The sequence below is a fragment of the Salvelinus sp. IW2-2015 genome, linkage group LG27 (assembly GCF_002910315.2).
Source record: "Salvelinus sp. IW2-2015 linkage group LG27, ASM291031v2, whole genome shotgun sequence".
NCBI classification, from domain to species: domain Eukaryota; kingdom Metazoa; phylum Chordata; class Actinopteri; order Salmoniformes; family Salmonidae; genus Salvelinus; species Salvelinus sp. IW2-2015.
Genome location: NC_036867.1, coordinates 18604699 through 18624515, shown reverse-complemented (window position 1 = coordinate 18624515; position 19817 = coordinate 18604699). Strand labels below are relative to the sequence as shown.

At 41.2% G+C, this 19817-nt stretch overlaps 1 protein-coding gene across 6 annotated transcripts in view; it reads right to left on the bottom strand.

Moving 5' to 3' along the window:
- The window catches only part of LOC111953465 (dnaJ homolog subfamily B member 6), a 49151-nt gene extending 29593 nt beyond the window's left edge, over positions 1–19558 (bottom strand). For 3 of the 6 annotated variants that reach the window (XM_023972756.2, XM_023972761.2, XM_023972759.2), the window contains exon 1: positions 19386–19558. The gene's annotated coding sequence lies outside the window, so the exon portion shown is untranslated. Of the gene's footprint in view, positions 1–18212; positions 18756–19385 lie in introns of those variants that run through there. The other 3 variants (XM_023972763.2, XM_070435452.1, XM_023972758.3) reach the window with 2 other exon arrangements.
- Positions 19559–19817: the final 259 nt, after the last annotated feature.

Sequence of the window (19817 nt, the reverse complement as noted above, 5' to 3'; positions counted from 1 at the left end):
AGAGAGAGAAAGAGAGCGCGCAAGAGAGAGAAAGAGAGCGCAAGAGAGAGAAAGAGAGCGCAAGAGAGAGAGAGCGCAAGAAAGAGAGAAATGGGAGAAAGAAAGGGGCGCGAGAGAGCGAGCTGGGGACAAGACTTAAGCTAACATTAGCTCTAATATTACATAATGATGGGGTAGAGTGTGAAATTGTGATTTACGATTGCATATGGACGAATGAAGAACTGAAGCCACAGCCATAACGCCCAAGTGACCCCCTTTCCATAAGCATTTCTTTACTGATATCATAGGCGGCCTGGAGCACCAGGCGAAACATGCCCAGCTATACAGTACTTCCATCCCATACAAGTCTGCCATTTCATCGCTGGGAGGCAGCTTTGAAAAGAGAATAAACTCCAAAGTGGAGCTCTATGGGACGTCGTCTTCACCTGTCAATTTACAGCCCCAGTAGTCATCTGCATGATCCACCAGACAGTGTTAACATCACTCCCGTACCACACGTTCAACCCCCACTGACACCCCAGTCACACTGTGCACTCTTTATTAACTTCACATATTAACAGTCCAATTACAACTCAATTAACATACCGTATCTATCACTAACATCAACTTTGGCCATAGAAAAATTCCTAAAATCCTCTTTAAAACAAGTTGATTCCATGCAAAAGTGTGTGTGTGTGTGTGTCTGACCCTTTCCAAGCATGTGAGAGTTATAACATTAGGGACAGATCAAATTTTACTGGAGGGGGGTGTTCCAAAATAGGGGACGGTTGTCCATCTTTTTTTTGTTGCTTTGGAGAGGTTTGTGTGGTTATTTAAAAAAATTGGGCACAGGGGAGGGTAGTGCATTTTCCCCCATGGTTTACGTTCTCTCTTTTGGAGATTTTACTATAGAATTTCTTCCATACTAGCCAAATTTCCTCATGTGCTTGCATGTACCTCCCCCTATATGTTTTGGTCCCTTATGCTTTTCTGTGTGCTAACTTTTACTATACCACAGGTCAGTATAATCTACCAGTGTAACAGTATATCCAGCCCTCTATCCACCATTCATAGTGACAATAGTGGTAGGTGGATCATTTGTCCAGATTTGCAATAGGCTAACTAGCATAATACCACATATAAGCTGCATCCATTTTTAATATGAATCCACTACAATAAATAGGATTTTTTTTAAATTTTTATTTCACCTTTATTTAACCAGGTAGGCTAGTTGAGAACAGGTTCTCATTTACAACTGCGACCTGGCCAAGATAAAGCATAGCAGTGTGAACAGACAACAACACAGTTACACATGGAATAAACAAGTCAATAACACAGTAGGGGAAAAAAAGTGTCTATATAACATTGTGTGCAAAAGGCATGAGGAGGTAGGCAATAAATAGGCCATAGGAGCGAATAATTACAATTTAGCAGATTAACACTGGAGTGATAAATCATCAGATGATCATGGGCAAGTAGAGATACTGGTGTGCAAAAGAGCAGAAAAGTAAATAAATAAAAACAGTAAGGGGATGAGGTAGGTAAATTGGGTGGGCTGTTTACAGATGGACTATGTACAGCTGCAGCGATTGGTTAGCTGCTCAGATAGCAGATGTTTAAAGTTGGTGAGGGAAATAAAAGTCTCCAACTTCAGMGATTTTTGCAATTCGTTCCAGTCACAGGCAGCAGAGAACTGTAAGGAAAGGCGGCCAAATGAGGTGTTGGCTTTTGGGATGATCAGTGAGATATACCTGCTGGAGCGCGTGCTACGGGTGGGTGTTGTTATCGTGGCCAGTGAACTGAGATAAGGCGGCACTTTACCTAGCATAGCCTTGTAGATGACCTGGAGCCAGTGGGTCTGGCGACGAATATGTAGCGAGGGCCAGCCGACTAGAGCATACAGTAAGCAGTGGTGGGTGGTATAAGGTGTTTTAGTAACAAAACGGATGGCACTATGATAAACTGCATCTAGTTTGCAGAGTAGAGTATTGGAAGCTATTTTGTAGATGACRTCGCCGAAGTCGAGGATCGGTAGGCTAGTCAGTTTTACTAGGGTAAGTTTGGCGGCGTGAGTGAAGGAGGCTTTGTTGCGAAATAGAAAGCCGATTCTTGATTAGATTTTGGATTGGAGATGTTTRATATGAGTCTGGAAGGAGAGTTTGCAGTCTAGCCAGACCCCTAGGTATTTATAGATGTCCACATATTCTAGGTCGGAACCGTCCAGGGTGGTGATGCTAGTCGGGCGGGCGGGTGCAGGCAGCGAACGTTTGAAAAGCATGCATTTGGTTTTACTAGTTTAGGAGCAATTGGAGGCCACGGAAGGAGTGTTGTATGGCATTGAAGCTCGTTTGGAGGTTAGATAGCACAGTGTCCAAGGAAGGGCCAGAAGTATACAGAATGGTGTCGTCTGCGTAGAGGTGGATCAGGGAATCGCCCTGATAGGCAGGGCTGATGGACCTGGCCTTTCTGCTGCCTCTCATTGCGCATGAAAGAATAGTGAAGACATGAGACACGCAGCTCAAAAAGCTCCCCTATTGATCTTGTTTAGGGACAATACAAATGATCCTACCCTAGACTAGCCTACAACACAATGAATAATTGCATTGTTGTTTTCAAGTGAGTACAAAAATCTACTCCCAGCTGCAGTGAAAATGTCATTTTCAATAACGGCGCAAAATTCCTGTGATTTTAATATTTCATTTGGATCAGTTGTGGGTCTACTCAACAGTTTATAAGGTCTAGAAAGACACCTTAGCAGGCCAGTCTGGCTGTATTTTTTTTTACTTTTGATACAGAGACGTGCTGTCCTTTGCAGATCATCATTCTCCCAAGTCATCCTATAAAAATTAGAATAAATAATAATGTGGTCACATATGCTCCAGGCAGGCCCAGTTATTCAGGAAAGCTTAACTTGCCTCCTCTCCAATCCGAGCGGCTATTCCCCACGCACCCGAAAGCTTCAATACAGCCTTAATATTTAGAAATTCACTAAACATGTGAACTGCAACAATTTCAAAGATTTGACTGAGTTACAGTTCATAAAAATGAAATCAGTCATTAGGCTCTAATCTATGGATTTCACATGACAGGGAATACAGATATGCATCTGTGACCAACAGATATTTATTTATTTTTTAAAGTAGGGGCGTGGATCAGAAAACCAGTCAGTATCTGGTGTGACCACGATTTGCCTCAAGCAGCGTGACACATCTTCTTCACATAGGATTTGATCAGGCGGTACAGTTGAAACTGGGATAAGTCCATGAAGAACACACTTCTCCAGCAACGTCAGTGGTCATCAAAAGGTGAGCATTTCCCTACTGAAGTCGGTTACGACGCTAAACTGCAGTCAGGTCATGACCCTGGTGAGGACAACAAGCACACAGATGAGCTTCCGTGAGATGGTTTCTGATGAAGGCGAAGAAGCTGGATGTGGAGGTCCTTGGCTGGCACGGTTACACGTGGTCTGCGGTTTTGAGGCCAGTTGTACGTACTGCCAAATTCTCCAAAATGGACGTTGGTGGCGGCTTATGGTAGAGAAATTAACATTAAATTATCTGGTAACAGCTCTGGTGGACATTCCTGCAGTCAGCATGCCAAATTGCACACTCCCTCAATTTGATATCTGTGGCATTGTGTTGTGTGACAAAACGGCAGATTTTAGAGTGCCGTTTTGTTGTCCCCAGCCCAAGATGCACCTGTGTAATGATCATGCTGCTTAAATCAGCTTCTTGATATGCCACACCCGGATGGATTATCTTGGCAATGGAGAAATGCTCACTAACAGGGATGTAAACAAATTTGTGCACAACATTGAGAGAAATAAGCTTTGTGCGGATGGAACATTTCTGGGATATTTTATTTCAGCTCATGAAACATGACACTAACACTTTACATGTTGTATTATATATATTTTTTTCAGTGTAGCAGCAGATGAGATATTTCCTAGAATGTATAGAGCATACAGGGGGTATAGGAAGGGAAACATATAGAAAGCGTCTCAGCGTTGCCTTCAGATCACAAAGAATAAGATGACCTACACAGGGAGGGACCCGATTCTAGATCCGCACTCCTACTCTGAAATGCTCGATACATACGGCCCCTGGTCTAAAAAGGAGATCCTTCACACAACACCGGGAGAAAAATCGGCATGATTTCCTTACTGTGGCCTCACATTGTTCAACACGTAATGAAACATCCATGACTAAGTAGCAGTCATAACGTGACTAGGTCTCTGCCTGAGGCCTGGTATTCCCGGTTTATTTGGAAATCACATCAGATGTTTAAAAAGAGTACAAATGGAGCATTGTGAAACAAAAAAGTTGAGAGAGAGATAGAGATCCAATACTCCAGTCATCAAAACAGGACATGCCCTATTGTGCAAGATTACCAGGTAAAAAGTAAATAGCTCAAGGTGCATACCTACCGATAGTACATTGTATCTGCTGAACGGCCACATGGCTAACCGAGAGGCAACTTTTCAACGGTGTGTCTTCTGTTAGGGTTTCTATTTCTACGTAGCCCAATGGAAGTCCCTTAGACAGCAGATCTCAATTGTAGACGGACAGAGCAGTGAGGACAGACCTGAAGTAAAGCGCTATGCTCTCGGGGGTAAGTCCTAAATGGCATCCTATTCCCTATATAGTGCACTACTTTTAACCATGGGCTCTGGTCAAAAGTAGCGCACTATATAGGGAATTGGATGCCATTTAGGACTTAGCCTCGAGTACCTTACTGTAGCAGTTAGTCTGTTGTCGCATATCAAAAATAATTCATTACTACACTGTAGTCACGATCATATGATCCATACTCAACCATAACATTTTGTTATTCCAAAAGCTATGAACCCGTCAAGTGTTAAATCCTGGCTGAGAGTGAGAAACAGACAGGCTGCATTTACACAGGCAGCCAATTTATTATATTATTTTCATTATTTGGTCTTTTGACTTATCAGCTCTGAAAAAGATCTGATGTGAAAAGATCTAATGCGATTTGTCAAAAGACCAAATAGTGGTAAAAATATCAGAATTGGCCTGGCTGTGTAAACGCAGCCAGAGACAGATCTGTTTACATATTAATCTACAGTGGAAGAATCTCTCTGCTGTTTACAATGGCCTGCAAATGACCTTAAACACAAACTTCCCTTGTCTTACACTGACATAGCGCTCAGTAGATACAGAAACCAGGTAAACAGACTACAAACACCATTACTCCACAGCACACTAATTATGGGTCAAATCAGCCTTGTCCTCAACTAAACCCGAAACCGTAGAGCAGCCCAAGTTCTTCAAAGAAAGATGGAGAAAACACGACCAGCGAAAGTCAGACATGTTCAAAGTTAATAGCCATGTCAACTATATCAAACAATACTTACCAAAGATAGAAAAACGACAAACATACGTTTTAAAACAAACTGATACATGAAGGATAGTAGTCAAGTAATATGTTCTTAACCACAAACAAACTGGTAAACAATGAAATCAACTTTGTAGAGCAATCAGTTACCAGTTCCACTGGGAGTCCAGTTGTATCCTGTTTGTTTGTTTGCTATTAATAACCTCTGTGCCCTTTTCTGCTCTGTTAGTTTATGTGAGCTGGGAGTGTGTGTTTTGGGGGGGCAGATGCCTCATACCCCTCCTGGTTGGCACGGTGATGGTAAACCTCCAGTAGGCCTGGTCGGTGCTGCTGTCCCAAAGCAGGGGACACACTCCTCTCTTCATCCTACACTTTCTCTTTCCCTCTCGTTGATAATTTTCCTTCGTTTGCTCGGTCCTTTCCCTCTAGTTGTTCTCTCGCACCCTTCCAATAGAACTAGATCAAGAATAAGAGTCATGCTCAATAGGCATACAGATAAGCGCAGGACCTACAGTATATTCATAAAATGTCTCAGAATTGAACTGCTGATCTAGGATCCGTCTTGGATTTTAGACCATAGTGAATAAGACATCATGGACAGGGGAACTGATTCTAGAACAGCACTCCTACTCTGATACGGCCCTGGCCACTGACCCATCTCATGACTTTCTCAACAATCTCAATGTCTTGACTCAAGGCACACGTACTGCAAGTCTCCCTCATCCCTCATGTCCGTGCTAGCTAATGGATTAGAATACTGTCGGCGTTTGACAGCTACCTGTGGCCCTGTGCGAGTGCACGTCTGAGCTCTGAATGTGGGTTAATCAATCCCACAATGCCTCAGTGCATCAAATCCCTACTCAATGCAATGATCGATGCCATTCGTTCCACAGTATTGAACTGTTACAGTGGCCAGGCATAGAGCTAGACTGCTGGCTAATGGACAGGAAATGCAGGTCATCCCGACCAATTACAGTTTGGCATTGTTAGAGAGGGCAAAACAAATGTGCCATGTTAATAGATGAATGGCCAAACAGTTGAGTTATGATAATGTCTAGGGCATCACTTTTTGAACTTGTGACAATACCTTAGTCAAATGCAACAATCCTACAATAAAGACAGAATCAGCAGTAGGGGGAAACGGCGCCACAGGCTGCCCCACCACCATTGGTGTTATTTTTGATGCCGAGCTGAGGATCGTCGCGCAGCATGGTTAAAAAAAAAAAAAAAATTGACGATGTCCAAGTGGTTCTTGGTTGCCGAGTTTAGGTTCAATGCATCAGTCTGTGGTACCGTCTATTTACAATATCTATTATCCAGCTATACAGAGTGGTGTTGAGGCTATACAGTATTTGTTTATAATTACATCGTTTACAAACAACGGGGATGAAGAAAGTTTATATTTTGGGTTCTGTTGGGGTAGGACAGTTGAAAAAAGCTCATGAGGCATTAATGAATGACATTCAAGAATAATATATATATATATATATATATATATATACACACACACACACACTCAAAAGTTGGGACACCTACTCATTCAAGGGTTTGTCTATTTTTACTATTTTCTACATTGTAGAATAATAGTAAAGACATCAAAACTATGAAATAACACATGGAATTATGTAGTAAGCAAAAAAGGGTTAAATCAAAATAGATTTGAGATTCTTCAAAGTAGCCACCTTTTCCCTTGATGACAGCTTTGCACACTCTTGGCATTCTCTCAACCAGCTTCACCTGGAATGCTTTTCCAACAGTCTTGAAGGAGGTCCCACATATGCTGAGCACTTGTTGGCTGCTTTCCTTCATTCTGTGGTCCAACTCATCCCAAACCATCTCAATTGGGTTAAGGTTGGGTAATTGTGGAGGCCAGGTCATCTGATGCAGCACTCCATCACTCTCCTTCTTGGTCAAATAGCCCTTACACAGCATGGAGGTTTGATGGGTAATTTTCCTGTTGAAAAACAAATGATAGTGGGACTAAGCACAAACCAGATGGGATGGTGTATCGCTGCAGAATGCTGTGGATAGTCATGCTGGTTAAGTGCGCCTTGAATTTTAAATAAATCACTGACAGTGTCACCAGCAAAGCACCCCCACAGCGTCACACCTCCATGCTTCACAGTGGGAACCACACATGCGGAGGTCATCCGTTCACCTACTCTGCATCTCACAAAGACAAGGCGGATGGAACCAAAAATGTCAAATTTGGACTCATCAGACCAAAGGACAGATTTCTACCGGTCTATTGTCAATTGCTCGTGTTTCTTGGCCCAACCAAGTCTCTTCTTATTATTGGTGTCCTTTAGTAGTGGTTTCTTTGCAGTAATTCGACCATGAAGGCCTGATTCACGCAGTCTCCTCTGAACAGCTGATGTTGAGATGTGTCTTACTTGAACTCTGTGAAGCATTTATTTGGGCTGCAATCTGAGATGCAGTTAACTCTAATGAACTTATCCTCTGCAGCGGAGGTAACTCTGGGTCTTCCTTTCCTGTGGCGGTCTTCATGAGAGCCAGTTGCATCATAAAGTTTGATGGTTTTTGCAACTGCACTTGAAACTTTCAAAGTTCTTGAAATTTTCCAGATTGACCTTCATGTCTTAAAGTACTGATGGACTGTCATTTTTCTTTGCTTATTTGGAGCTGTTCTTGCCATAATATGAACTTGGTCTTTTACAAAATAGGGCCATCTTCTGTATACCACCCCTACCGTGTCACAACAACTGATTGGCTCGAACGCATTAAAGGAAAGAAATTCCACAAATGAACTTAAGGCACACCTGTTAATTGAAATGCATTCCAGGTGACTACCTAATGAAGTTGGTGTGCAAAGCTGTCATCAAAGCAAACGGTGGCTACTATGAAGAATCTCAAATGTATTTGATTTGTTTAACACTTTTGTAAATTCTCCCGAGACACCATTTTCCCATGGGGTCACGACCCTTAGTTTGGGAACCGCCCATTCGGGATGCACTGTATCAGTTTGAATTTATGTAGCAAGCTAATAAACACGGAGCCTAACGTTAGCTAGCTAGCTGCTGGGAGGATGTTGTCATTGGACGAGTGGCTGACTTTTTCCTGCCATATCTTTTTTTGTGGCTAGTTGCATACAGTATGCATGTGTCATTTGGTGAGCAAGCAAGAAATGTGAATATCTTTGCTAGCTAGCTATGCTGAACCTGAACGACTGTTACAGTTAGCATATCTCTTAGGTTTTGAGTCAGAGAGGTTGGGTTAAATGCGGAAGACAGATTTCAGTTGTGCAACTGACCAGGTATCCCCTTTTCCTAGTTGTCAGTCAAATGCATTTGGCGTCGATCAAATGGGTGGGCAGACAGGCAAGTTCCCATTGTGAATTGGGACAAGTATGCATTGGCAGGCACAGCCTGGTCTCAGACTAGACGTAACATAGTAATCTGGGACACCCAAATATGTTACGTCTGGTATGGTTACATAAGACAGATGGTTGTCGTGGAAATTCAACACAGGGACACTCAGTCAATATTTAATTAATCATTCCTTATTAACAGCAAGCTGGAAAGGTCAGTCTACCTTAGATGCATAAAGTACCGGTCTGAAGTGAGCTCCCTCGGGGCAGTCCCGTTAGATCTCCTATATACTGCTTATACAGACAAGTCATTTTTGCATGATTTTGCTTATTCATTATTCACAATTAATATATCACTAACGTTTGGTTCATGCATGTGACCGACCAATACCTCACGAGGCTTCTTCTCTCCGAGCAGAGACTTTGAAACTGGAGATATCACCTTCCGTTCTCTAAACAATGTTCTGGGTGTACTGCCAAATTGCAGATACTGATAGTGAGGATTCCTCCCAGGCATATTGTCACTTGCATGAACATAGAAATTGGTTGTTAATTTATTGGGGACAATGCACATTAATATTACAATAATGCAACATCAATGTACAGTCCAGTTTTTCACAATTCCTGACATTTAATCCTAGTAAGAATTCCCTGTCTTAGGCTCACCACTTTATTTTAAGAATGTGAAATGTCATAATAGGAGAGAATTTTATATTTCAGCTTTATATCACAGCTATAATCACATTCCCAGTGGGTCAGAAGTTTACATGCTACCAAATACTAATTGAGTGTATTGCCTTTAAATTGCTTAACTTGGGTCAAACGTTTTGGGTAGCCTTCCACAAGCTTCCCACAATAAGTTGGGTGAATTTTGGCCCATTCCTCCGGACAGAGCTGGTGTAACGGAGTCAGGTTTGTAGGCCTCCTTGCTCGAAAAATGCTTTTTCAATTCTGCCCACAAACTTTCTATGGGATTGAGTTCAGGGCTTTGTGATGGCCACTCCAATACCTTGACTTTGTTGTCCCTAAGCCATTTTGCCACAACTTTGGAAGTATGCTTGGGGTCATTGTCCATTTGGAAGACCCATTTGCGACCAAGCTTTAACTTTCTGACTGATGTCTTGAGATATTGCTTCAATATATCCACCTAATTTTCCTAACTCATGATGCCATCTATTTTGGGAAGTGCATTAGTCCCTCCTGCACAAATCACCCCCACAACATGATGCTGCCATCCCCGTGCTTCACGGTTGGGATGGTGTTCTTCGACTTGCAAGCCTCCCGCTTTTTCCTCCAAACATAGTAATGGTCATTATGGCCAAACAGTTCTATTTTTGTTTCATCAGACCAGAGGACATTTCTCCGAAAAGTACAATCTTTGTCCCCATGTGCAGTTGCAAACCGTAGTCTGGCTTTTTTATGGCAGTTTTGGAGCAGTGGATTCTTCCTTGCTGAGTGGCCTTTCAAATATGTCAATATAGGACTCGTTTTACTGTGGATATAGATACGTTTGTACCCGTTTCCTCCAGCCTCTTCACAAGGTCCTTTGCTGTTCTGGGATTGATTTGCACTTTTCGCACCAAAGTACGTTCATCTCTTGGAGACAGAACGCGTCTCCTTCCTGAGTGGTATTATGGCTGCGTGGTCCCATGGTGTTTATACTTGTGTACTATTGTTTGTACAGATGAACATGGTACCTTCAGGCATTTGGAAATTGCTCACAAGGATGAACCAGACTTGTGGAGGTCTACAATTTCTTCTGAGGTCTTGGCTGATTTCTTTAGATTTTCCCATGATGTCAAGCAAAGAGGAACTGAGTTTGAAGGTAGGCCTTGAAATACATCCACAGGTACACCTCCAATAGGCTAATTGACATCATTTGAGTCAATCAGAAACTTCGAAAGCCATGACATCATTTTCTGGAATTATCAAAGCTGTTTAAAGGCAGTCAACTTAGTGTTTGTAAACTTCTGACCCACTGGAATTGTGATAGTGAAATAATCTGTCTGTAAACAATTGTTGGAAAAATGTATGGTGTCATGCACAAAGTAGATGTCCTAACCCACTTGCCAAAACTATAGTTTGTTAACAAGAAATGTGTGGAGTGGTTGAAAAACTAGTTTTAATGATTCCAACCTAAGTGTATGTAGACTTCCAACTTCAACTGTAAATGTCCCGCGGTTAGCCAAAAGCTAATTTGCACCCGTAGCCCCTGGGCAGGTAAGGGCATTTACACAGCCACTATACAAATACTCATTAAAACAATACAAATACATTACATCCAATAATATATCATTCTAACAACAACACTATCATTATCTGAAGAAGAAAATGAAGAGACAGCAGAAGAACAAGTGCAGGGAGGGAGGGGGGTGGTCAACCATGCCCGTAATTGATATAGGCTTGTTTAAAATAGTTTATTTGTGGTATCAGGTTGATCGTGGAGGTCTGCACACTGCAAAATGTATAGTAATTTACACAAAAAATGCATTGAGATACCGATCCGTCATCAACATGCCACTCGTGACAAAAGCTACAGTTGAAATGTCATTGCCAGAATCCATAAATTAAATTGTGTAATGAAGCATATGTGTAACTGTTTGAAGCAAAGGTCTTAACTTCTTATGGCTGGGGGGCAGTATTGAGTAGCTTGGATGAATAAGGTGCCCAGAGTAAAACTGCCTGCTACTCAGGCCCAGAAGCTAAGAAATGCATATTATTAGTAGATTTGGATAGAAAACACTGAAGTTTCTAAAACTGTTTGAATGATGTCTGAATATAACAGAACTCATATGGCAGGCAAAAACCTGAGAAAAAAAATTCAACCAGGAAGTGGGAAATCTGAGGTTTGTAGATTTTCAAGTAATTGCCTATCCAAGATAGGAAGTGCAATAGGACCAAATGTACACTAATGCTTCCACTAGATGTCAACAGTCTTTAAAACCTTGTTTCAAGCTTCTACTGTGAAGGGGGAGCGAATAAGAGCTGTTTGACTAAGGGGTCTGGCAGAATGCCATGAGCTAAATCACACGCGCAGCCGTGAGAGCGAGCTGCGTTCTCTTTCATTTCTAAAGACAAAGAAATTGTCCGGTTGGAATATTATTGAAGATTTATGATAAAAACATCCTAAAGATTGATTCTATACATCATTTGACATGTTTTTACGAACTGTAATGGAACTGCTTTGACTTTGTCTGGACTAAGTGCCTGCGCCTTGTGAATTTGGATTTGTGAACTAAACGCGCAAACAAAAAGGAGGTATTTGGACATAAATTATGGACTTTATCAAACAAAAAACATTTGTGGAACTGGGATTCCTGGGAGTGCATTCCGATGAAGATCAAAGGTTAGTGAATATTTATAATGCTATTTCCGACTTCTGTTGACTCCACAACATGGCGGGTATCTGTATGGCTTGTTTTGGTGGCGCTGTACTCAGATTATTCCATGGTGTGCTTTCGCTGTAAAGCTTTTTTGAAATCTGACACAGCAGTTGCATTAAGGAGAAGTATATCTTTAATTTCATGCATAAAACTTGTATTTTCATCAACATTTATGATGAGTATTTCTGTAGATTGATGTGGCTCTCTGCAAAATCACCGGATGTTTTGGAAGCAAAACATTACTGAACATAACGCGCCAATGTAAACAGATTTTTGGATATAAATATGAACTTTATCGAATAAAACATACATGTACTGTGTAACATGAAGTCCTATGAGTGCCATCTGATGAAGATCAAAGGTTAGTGAATCATTTTCTCTCTATTTCTGCTTTTTGTGACTCCTCTTTGGCTGGAAAAATTGCTGTGTTTTTGTGACTAGGTGCTGACCTAACATAATCGCATGGTATGCTTTCGTCGTAAAGCCTTTTTGAAATCGGACACTGTGGTGGGATTAACAACAAGTTAATCTTTAAAATGGTGTTTAATACTTGTATGTTTGAGGAATTTTAATTATGAGATTTGTTTGAATTTGGCGCCCTGCACTTTCACTGGCCAACAGTCAAATCGATCCCGTTAATGAGATTTCAGCCTTAAGTTAAGCCATGGTTTTACAAATTGGATTGTACAACCCAGAATGAAGGGTTGAAAGGGGGAAGTGTCTGGTTTTATGCATTGATTTTGTTTACTTACTACTTTGATAGTTTAAGTAATAACCAAATGAATAAAATGTCATGATAATTATCACAGAGTGAGTGATAAGAGGGAATGTGATGGAAAATGTTTGTGCTTTTCTAATAACCAATGTCTGTGTTCATGTAAGTGACTGATTGAATGTGCCTGGGAGGAATCCGCACTATAAGCAATTTCACCCAGAACATTGTTTTGAGAACTGAAAGGCATCTCAGTTTCCAGGTCCCAGCTTTGGAGAGAAGAAGCCTCGTGAGGTATTGGTCAGTCACATGCAGGAACTAAAGTTAATGATGTATTAATGATGAATAATGAATCATTAAAAGCATGCAAATATAACTTGTCTGTGTAAGCAGTATATAAGAGAACTAACAGGACTGCCCCGGGGGAGCATGTGTACATGGTGCATTGAGTTGGCTGGAACCTCTCCAGCGCACTGATAATAAAGGATGATTCATTTAATATTGACTTCAGGTGTCCCTGATGTTGAATTTCCACAACAAATGTTCCATCATAGTTACTTAATAACTTCTTATGGCTGCATCCCGCTACCGGGATCGGTATGACAGCAGCCAGAGAAAGTGCAGGGCGCCAAATTCAAACAACAGAAATCTCATAATTAAAATTCCTCAAACATACATGTGTCTTATATCATTTTAAAGGTATTCTTGTTGTTAATCCCACCAAAGTGTCCAATTTCAAATATGCTTTTCAGCGAAAGCACTACAAACGATTGTTAGGTCACCATCAAACCACAATAAGCACAGCCATTTTTCCAGCGAAAGCAGAAATAGAGATCAAATTAATCACTAACCTTTGATTATCTTCATCAGATGACACTCAAAAGACTTCATGTTACACAATACATGCATGTTTTGTTTGATAAAGTTCATATTTATAACAAAAGATCTGAGTTTACATTGGCGCGTTACATTCACTAGTTCCAAAAACATCAAGTGATTTTGCATAGCCACATTGTTTCAACAGAAATACTCATCATAAATGTAGATGATAATACAAGTTATACACATGGAATTATAGATATACCTCTCCTTAATGCAACCGCTGTGTCAGATTTCAAAAGAACTTTACGGAAAAAGCAAATCATGCAATAATCTGAGACGGAGCTCAGAACAATAGCCAAATTAGCCGCCATGTTGGGGCCAACAGAAACCAGAAAATACATGATAAATGTTTCCTTACCTTTGATGAACTTCATCAGAATGCAGTCCTAGGAATCCCAGGTCCACAATAAATGCTTGATTTGTTCGATAATGTCCGTTATTTATGTACAATTAGCTACTTTGGTTAGCGCCTTTGGTAAACAATTCCAAAGTCACAAAGCACCTCCACTATAACGTCACGAAATGTCCAAAAGTTCCGTAACAGTCAGTAGAAACATGTCAAACGATGTACTGAATCAATCTTTAGAATGTTGTTAACATACATCTTGAATAACGTTCCAACCGGAGAATTAGATTGACTTCAGAAGAGCGGTGGAACGGACGTCCTCCTCATGTGAAGGCGCATGGTGAATGCGTGATCAGCTCGTGGCAGTGATTACTCATTCCTGTCTCTTTCGGCCCCCCTTCACATTAGAGTCATCTGACAAAGTTCTTATGACTGTTGACATCTAGTGGAAGCCGTAGGAAGTGAAAACTCATCCATATCTCGCTGTAATTTCATTGAGAGCTTGGTTGAAAATCTGCCACCTCAGAAAAATTTCAAACAGGAAGTGGAACTTCTCAGGTTTTTGTATGCCATATGAGTTCTGTTATACTCACAGACATAATTCAAACAGTTTTAGAAACTTCAGAGTGTTTTCTATCCAATATGAATAATACTATGCATATATTAGCAACTGGGACTGAGGAGCAGGCCGTTTAATATGGGCACCTCTGTGCACCTTTCATCCAAGCTACTCAATACTGCCCCTGCAGCCAGAAGGGGCGAGCAGGCTACTATTCCCCATCGTTTAGCAGTGCAATTTTGATAGCCAACTACAAGCTGAAAAAGTTGAGGGTTTATCTACTGTTTCCTCATCTCACTCTGGCTAACATTAGCTGTTGATCTTGTTGTTGTTGATGTGAATTGGCAACAGGGTGAGATAACCATGAAAAGGTATGCTGTTTGATCAATAGGACTGTAAAATTCCCAAATGTAAGACGTTTAATTTACTGCAGTGTCTGTCTATTAATTGCCAAAATGTATGGCTGCTTTCCCACTTTTCACAAATGCTTTACTCTACGTCATACCCAAACATTCTATGAATGTATGAAAATGTGTAAATGACCATATAAGTGGTCGCATATAACCCCCCCGCTTCTTGCTGGGGTGGTATATGAACAGATTTTAACACGATTTCATGTTGCTAAAACGCTGTAAGTTCCACTTTAAAGGCGCATGCAAATGGTGCAGGAAATGTACCCTTGCATTCTCATTCCAGCTGGTTGCCAGGGTAACTGAGTTGTGTGAGTAACAGCTGAGGTACAGAGGTTAAGTTGAGGGGGGTTATTAGTGTGTACAGATGCAGACAAGGTACCTAGCCTCAGAACCTACCCTGTTAGAAGTGGAGAGAGACGCATACTGAAGATGTTTGTTCTCAGTGTGTAAGCCGAGCAGACTAAGTTCACACACGTTCAGTTTATTAGGCTATAGTCTCTCGAAAGACAAAACATAAAAATGTTAGGTTACATCTGTCGGGAGGCTGAGGGATATGGATTATGAAAAACATTTTTACCGGTGGCCAGTATTTTTTTGTTGTTGAGTCACTCATTATTTCTGGCGAATCACAATTCCGCAGGGGTGCACTTGGGGGTCGGTCGATCTGGCCCAATCTTGCGAGATTCGATTCTGGGTTGCCAAGACTAAAACAAACATTTTCAGTTTGTTAGGCATTATACTGTAGTGCTGTGCCAAATTACATTTCAAGGTGGAAGCTTCTGAATACAATATCTGATGAAAGCAATTAAAAGATCTTTCATGGGGATTCATGAAAACTAGAAAAACAAGTGAGCACACAAGGGTGCCAAGATGTTAAATCTTCCCAGACGGTTTGATTCAATTGCCAAATCCAACTGTGGTAAAATTAGGGAATTTTTTGTTGTTGAGTTTGGACATATACCCATGGGGCCAGCATAATATCTCATGTCTAACGATGCCGTGCGCCTCACAACTTTTCCAGGCAGTTTATAAATATTGTACACTCATAAATCTATTTGACTAGCATCTAGAGTCCATAGTATTAATGCCCCCATACACACTCAGTTGGTACATCTGACGTAGAACGCATTTGACAAAACTGTTGTGATCGAACTGAGCATTTGTCTGAACAAGAATGTTTACACAGCTCTTGTGGAGACAATACTTTTGTGCAGACAAACTCCGTTGCGTCACAAGAATATCGGTTGTATCATAACCATTGTGTCAAATGTGTTATGCAACCCGAGTGTGTACGGGCCAGTATGAAGAAGACAAACCTCACCAATAATGCCTTTGTAAAGGAAAGATAGTCAGTAGAAGTAGGCTACGCTAACAGAGGTTCCTATCGCCCGGGGCAGGTTCTAAAATATGATGACTCACTTCTTTGCCAACTACTGAAAAGAAGTTACAGCCAGGGATATGGGGGAAGTGAGACAGTACTTCTCCCTAATTCTAGTGGCTATCATTAGCTCTTCCTAAGAACTCTTTGTGTAAAACGCATGGGGAAAAGGCTAGCAAACTTGTTTTAGATTCACATTTGTCTGTGATGGTAAGAATCGGGTCTAGTAGTTAGGGGGATGCATAGAACTACAAACAGTATCAGACATTCAAGTTAATTCATGCATAAATTCTGTATGTAGGCTACATGAAATGTAACTCGTTTTCATAACTGGCATCTAGTGAGAACGTGGTTTATGTGACATAGGGAACAACACGATGTGCATTCAATCCCCAGATTAGTGGCACCATGCTGTAAAGTCATTGTGAGCCCACTGGAATTCAGGCATCTTAATGGACTCCTGTCCTCTGCTAGACAGTTGGCCCTATCTTGTGGCAGTTGAGGTGGTAATTCAATGACATAATTAATAGTTACTGTGCTCTCTTTATGAAGAAAGCATCACCTATGCCTCATTACTTACAGTAAAATACTTTATGCTTAATTGTTTTGTAATATGCTTTGTGGCAAAGAATGGCAGTTGATACAGTTGAAGTCGAAGTTCACACAGACTCAGGTTGGAGTCGTTAAAACTTGGTTTTGTTAACAAACTATAGTTTTGGCAAGTCGGTTAGGACATCTACTTTGTGCATGACAAGTAATTTTCCCAACAATTATTTACAGACAGATTAAAGGGGTGGCAGCATCATGTTGTGGGGGTGCTTTGCTGCAGGAGGGACTGGTGCACTTCACTAAATAGATGGCTTCATGAGAAGGAAAATGATGTGGATATATTGAAGCAACATCTCAAGACATCAGTGAGGAAGTTAAAGCTTGGTCGCAAATGGGTCTTCCAAATGGACAATGACCCCAAGCATACTTCCAAAGTTGTTGCAAAATGGCTTAAGGACAACAAAGTCAAGGTATTGGAGTGGCCATCACAAAGCCCTGACCTCAATCCTATAGAAAAGTTGTGGGCAGAACTGAAAAAGCGTGTGCGAGCAAGGAGGCCTACAAACCTGACTCAGTTACACCAGCTGGGCCTTGTGGGAAGCTTGTGGAAGGCTACCCAAAATGTTTGACCCAAGTTGAACAATTTAAAGACAACGCTACCAAATACTAATTGAGTGTATGTAAACTTCTGACCCACTGGGAATGTGATGAAAGAAATAAAAGCTGAAATGAATCATTCTCTCTACTATTATTCTGACATTTCACATTCTTAAAATAAAGTGGTGATCCTAACTCACCTAAGACAGGGAATTTTTACTATGATTAAATGTCAGGAATTGTGAAAAACTGAGTTTAAATGTATTTGGCTCAGGTGTCTAAACTTCCGACTTCAACTGTAAATATTGAAGATAGCGTTTTTGTCATTCTAGATTTGATAATAATAAGTCTTCACTATCTCCTTGAAATGTTATATCAAAGGCGTGTCATTAGCATATTGTATACTTCTGATGCCAATGCTGCACTGACAAAAACAAATACCATAGGAACTGTCTGGTTGAATACATTGAACTAAGTTAGTGACTGTTGATATGGCATCTGTCATTGGGAAACATTGCCCTGCCCTTCCTTCAGCATAAATGCATGGTACCCATTAGCCCAAAATGTACTCTTAGGGAGCCTACCATTGCTCCTTATATGTTATTTTCAGAGGGAGACTGTCTAAATACTCCATCGAAATGTGAATTGATTCTCAAATGGGATACGTTCTAGAAACATGAAGCTCTTTACTTTCATATCACATCCAAATCATTTCGCAAATATACACTTACTGTAGACTGTTTCAACCGGCTTCCGAGTTTTCAGCTGATAGTATTTTTCAGTGACAACAGGTTTCTGGCGGCCTTCTGTTGACATGCTAAATAGCTCATTAGCACTGGTGGTCCCTCTGTCTTCTATCTGTTATGCTAAACACGCATTGTAACATGGAGATACGGCCATGTGGGAACACTAACCCTACAAAAGGTGTGTATCAACGTAACCTTTTATTACCCTATTATTTCTCACTGATATGAAAGATAAGGTCTTTATGCTTCCAAACCCATATTTATTTAAACTTTAACTAGGCAAGTTAGTTAAGAACAAAAACTATTATTTTACAATGACGCCTACCCCGGCCAAACCCTAACCATAACCCGGACGACGCTGGGCCAATTGTTTCGCCGATGAACTAAGTGATGCTGTTATCAGGGCTCTTATCAAAACTCCCCCTTACTGAAGACGCCTTCGTCCAATGACTCGTATGTTTACTGAAATGGCACCGATTCATTATCAAGGGCTAGGTACCTGTACATCGATCAAAAGCAATAACTAATATGACACCCATTGAAACAATATTCTATACCTATGATGAAGTTAATTTGAGCTGAATGAAGGTCTTCAAATACGCAGCTGCAACAGAATATAGTCATGTGACAGCGGCGCTCCATCGCAAGGTTGCGACATTGAAACACTTAGGTCAGTGTTTCCCCAACTCCAGTCCTCGGGTACCCCAAGCACATATTTTTGTTGTGGCCCCGGACAAGGACACCTGAATGTACTTGTCATCAAGCCCTTGACTTGTTGAATCAGGTGTTTTTGTCTGGGACTACAACAAAAATGTGTGCTGTTGGGGGTACTCAAGGACCGGATTTGGAAACACTGGTCTACGTGGGCTCGCGACGCTGACAGGAGCGAGACGTTACAGCGGATTTTAACACTGACACAATTACTGCGTTCAAGGCAAATTGGAACTCGAAAGAAACACGAGCTCCGACTGAGATTTTTTAATGGTCATCCAACTCAGATTTCAAAATCCAATTTCGGGTATCTTTCTAGAGGTCGACTTTCCCGACCTGAAGATCACTGAGGTCATGAGTTGACCCCCCCCCCCCAGAACCCACCAAATTAACCATCACCAGCGACAACATTAGCGTCCAAAAAAAAAATGAAAAAAATGCGCTCACCTTCCACCCCAGCTGAAGAAATGTCCCCGTGCCTTCGTTTACTGACCTATGTGAATTCCAATTAACTAGGTTTTGTTTTTAGCGATCCGTCTATGGTTGGAAACTGTGCGTCTCCGGATATTCTGCTCGTGCTTGTGGTACCTCATCAGTGTTTGAACTGAGCAACGCTTTCTCAGATGTCATATATACATGGATAGTCTCGTGACTGTAAAACACCCGTATGCCAATAGGGGCTGTGCAAATGATGCGCTCTGCGCACATGTGAACAACTGTCACTTCCTGCATTAGAGAGAGAGGGGTTGGGAACAGTTGTGAATGATGACGCGGAAATTTGTTAATGTTCTGGAAATGGCCAATTTGCTCGAAGGGTCATTGACATTACTCAACACCGTTTTGCGTTTCAACGCTAGAAGTGTATGAAGGAATGCGAAA